The following is a 4590-nucleotide window of genomic DNA, read 5'->3' on the forward strand; positions in this document are numbered from 1 at the left end:
TTCTCTGCTGATGTGCTGTTCCAGTTGTTTTTGGATAATCTTCAGTAAAATCTTGCTGCATGTGAAATCAGTGAGATTGTTCTGTAGTTTCCACACTCTGTTGGGTCACTTTTCTTTGTAGATAACAGAAAGGGCAACTGAGGTTGAGCTTTCAAGTATGGGAGTACAAAGGAAGAGAAACAGTTGTAAGCAGACACTAGTGATTGGGACATGGAATGTGAGAACCATGAATGTAGGAAAATTAGATCTTGTTAAGAAAGAAATGGAATGCATAAATCTTGACATACTAGGCATTAGTGAGAGGAGATGGAATGGTATGGGGCATTTTGAGTCAGATGATCATTTGATATATTACTCTGGAGATGAAAAGGTGAGAAAAAATGGAATTGCTTTCATAGTTAAGAAAGTCATTGCTAGATCCATCTTGAAGTACAATATTGTGAGGTACAGGATAATATCCACATGCATACAAGGAAGTCCAGTGAATACCACTATCATTCAGACATATGCACCAACAACCAGAGCCAAGAAAGAGGATATAGAAGATTTTTACCAACTTTTACAATCAGAGATCGATCGAACATACAATCAAGATTCATTGATAATAATGGGTGACTGGAATGCAAAAGTTGGGAACAGAGAAGAAGATTCGGTAGTTGGAAAACATGGACTCGGTGACAGAAATGGAGCTGGAGAGAGAATGACTGAATTGTGCACAATCAATGCCTTATTCATAACAAATACGTCTTTTAAGAGACATAAACACAGGTTATATACATGGATTTCACCTGATGGTATGCATAGGAATCAGATCGATCACATCTACCAATAGAACCACTGGAGAAGCTCAATATCAGCTGTGGAAACTAGGCCAGGAGCTGATTGTGGAACAGACCACCAACTACTCATATGCAAGTTCAAGCTGAAGCTGAGGAAAATTAAACCAAATCCACGGCAACCAAAATATGACTTTGAGTCTATCCCACCTGAATTTCAGAACCATCTCAGGAACAGGTTTGAGGCCTTGAACACTAATGAACGAAGACCAGATGAGTTGCGGGAGGATATCAAAGGTATCATCCAGGAAGAGTGCAAACGGTCATTGCAAAGACAGAAGAAGAAGCAAAGACCAAAATGGATGTCAGAAGAGACTCTGAAAATTGCACTGGAGTGCAGAGAAGCCAAAGCACAGGGAAGAATTCAAGATACTAAAGAGTCGAATAGAAGATTTCAAAAGGCAGCATCGGATGACAAAGTAAAATATGACAATGAACCACTCATAGTGTGGTGAAAACTAAAGAAAGTGTTATTAGAGGTGCTATAGAACATTTCAAATATGAAGTTTGAAGAGTCAGTTGATTTTGACTGTAAGTGGTCAATGACACTCTCATTTGGTTTATGAGAAAGTAATTTCCAGATTGGTTCGCAAAAGGTCGGAAATTATTCTAGTGGTAAGGAAGTACAATACACACAGATCACATTTTCAGAATTTCTAGCTTTGCGTTCTGGAAAGAAGAAATGATACTTCGAGATGGATGTAGGAGGCTTATTAGGAACTGATCCGGGAGTCAACGCCCAAGGAAGAAAGCAAGAGTCACCAGGAGAAGGTGAGGCATGATGTAGGGCAAAGTCAAAGTACGTTGAGTGCTGTGTCCGTTGGGGGCCAGACACTTCACACAGATCAGACTCTGGATGTGGGAAGCCTTTCAAGAGAGCATGATCCTTGAGGGCTGATTGCCAACAGTACTCCCACCTCTGGCAGCTGGGGTAATTATCTTTCACCTGGACAGAGAGTTCCACACTTGATCACAGTGATAGTTACAAGGCTAGTAGAACTGAGAGGAATTTTGTTAATTGTCCAAGAAATGTGCAGAGATATCTAGAAATTTGTGTAATATAATAATGAAAACATAGTTTCTACACAGGCAGTATAAACCAGAAAGTTATCAAAAGATACACCAAAGACAGAATAATGAGAACAGGTTATACAGCCAGGTCCAGGTTGGATAGTTGGCTGATAGGTATTGTAATTCTCCAAAAGAACTCAGTATTTATGAGACTATTTTGACTTGGAAGTTACTTAGGAAAAGAATTCCTTAAAGGACAATTTTTCAAAAGAATGTCTAAGGGCAAATGATCCAAGTGGGTCCATAGACCTAGAAATCTGTATTCTGTATTCTGTTAGAAAAGAATTTCTCGTCATAAACAATACTCAGATAAGTTTGAAACTAGGTCCACAAACAGAAACATCTTATTTTTTTTAAAGTTGTGACTTGAATGAAAGTTTACCAAGCATACTAGTTTTTCATTCAACCCTTCATATACATTTTGTTCTGTAACATTAATTGCAACACCCTTTATTGTATTACACTAATTTCTAGTGTTTCTCTGTACATTCCTCTGACAAATCCTGCTCTTTTGCCCTTCCATGGATAGTTAGTTTAAGGAGCAAGCACCTCTCTGGTGTTATTGTTCTCCTTAAAGGCCTGTCTATTGTTTGGCTGAAAGCTGAGCCACAGGAGTGAATTTTGTTGCAGGTTCAAAGGGTGACTAAAGGCTGTAATATAGTGGAGTGTGTGTGTGTGTGTGTGTGTGTTTCCACCAGTTATATTCTTTTTTTTTTCACTAGTTATATTCTAATTGTTATCATTATTGCCCACATTTTTATTTTATCTTATTTCATTATTTTTTTGTGTGTACCATCAAATCAGATCTGACTGATATAGGAGGTGATTGTTCCTCCTTCTCCAGCAGAGCATCTGGTGGATTCGAACCGTGTACCTCTGAGATTGCAGTGCAGCTTCTTGCCACTAGGCCACCAGAGCTCGCCTATTGCCCACATTTTTTAAAATAACATTATACATTGTACATGAATGTACAATGGAACGTAGTACATTGTACTTACTGGATATCTGGGCAGATGATTTCTCTAATTGAGAAACTCCTAAGTTTTGTGGGAGTAGAAAAGCAGTAATTATTGTAAGTGGTTATGCTTATGTTATTTGTGTTTGCAGCACTCAGCCCATACCTGGCATTTAGTAGATTCTTATGAAATAGATGCAGAGTGAAGTAAAATGCTAGAGTTGAGTGAGTAAAAAGTGCTTATGTAACAGAGAGATAAAAACACCATTGATGTCAGAATGAAACTGCTCCATAGGGTTTACAATAGCTGATTTTGGGCAAGTAGATTGTCAGATCTTTCTTTTAAGGTACCTGTGGGTGAAATGGAACTTCTGGTTAATAGTTGAGTTCATTAAATGTTTATACCACTCTGGAAGCCTATTTCGAATGAATTACTGATTTTTCTTTCATTCTAAGGTATTTATTTCCATTACATCTGAAAGTTGGACAAAGAATAAGGATGATGGGAGGAGATTTGATGTCTGTGAGCTGTGGTGTTGGAGAAGAGAACTGGATATTCCATGGACTGCCAGAAGAACAGCTATGTCTTAGAGAAAGTGAGATTGGGGAATGGCTTGGAGGTAAGGATGATAAAACTTGACCTCAAATATTTTGGGCACATACTTTTTTAGGAGTGTCAGACCTTCCAGAAGATAAATCCACACAGTAGACTCACGTATATCAGTGATGATGAGGATGGCACAGAGGCGAGATTCGGATCTGTTGTTTGTTCTTGGGAGCTAACTACAAAAGCATCAGCTACAACAACGGCTTATTTCCATATGTTTATATGGGAGGCAAGGATTGTGAAGCTCCATCTGACTTTGGGCATATTGCATGGATGGGTAGAGGGACAGCACCAGAAAAGAAGATCCTTGATGTCTTGGATGTACTCAATGACTGGGATAATGGGGTTGGGTGTGTCAGAGACAATAAGGTTGGCTCAGGCTAGACCAGGGTTCAGAGCTATTGTATATAGGGTGGCTAGAAGATTCCAAAAGGCAGCTCGGAATGACAAAGCAAAATATTACAATGAAATGTGCGAGGAGCTAGAGTCGGAAAATCAAAAGGGCTGAACTCGTTCAGCATTTCTTAAGCTCAAGGAACTGAAGAACAAATTCAAACCTAGAGTTGCTATAATCAAGGATGCTTTAGGCAAAATATTAAATGGTCCAGGAAGTATTAAAAGAAGATGGAAGGAATATACTGAGTCATTGTATCAAAAGGAATTGGCAGATACAGAAGAATTTAATGAAATAACATTTGAGCAAGAGCCTATGGTGATGAAGGAAGAAGTTCAAGCTACTTTGAAGGAAATAGCAAAAAATAAGGCCCCAGGAATAGATGGTATACCAATTGACGTATTTCAGTTAACAGATGCTGCTCTGGATGTGCTCACCAAGTTGTGCCAAGAAATCTGGAGAACAACCACTTGGCCAACTGACTGGAAGAGATCTATATTTGTTCCCATTCCAAAGAAGGGTGACCCAACAGAGTGTGAAAACTATAGAACAATATCATTGATTTCACATGCAAGCAAGATTCTACTGAAGATTATCCAAAAACGACTGGAACAGCACATCAGCAGAGAATTGCCAGAAATCCAGGCTGAGTTTAGAAGGGGTCGTGGTACTAGGGATATTGTAGCTGATGTTAGATGGATCTTAGTTGAAAGCAGGGAATACCAGA

Source organism: Elephantulus edwardii, unplaced genomic scaffold, assembly GCF_000299155.1.
Source record: "Elephantulus edwardii isolate Elephantulus edwardi_28Jun2011 unplaced genomic scaffold, EleEdw1.0 scaffold00278, whole genome shotgun sequence".
Taxonomy (NCBI): Eukaryota; Metazoa; Chordata; class Mammalia; order Macroscelidea; family Macroscelididae; genus Elephantulus; species Elephantulus edwardii.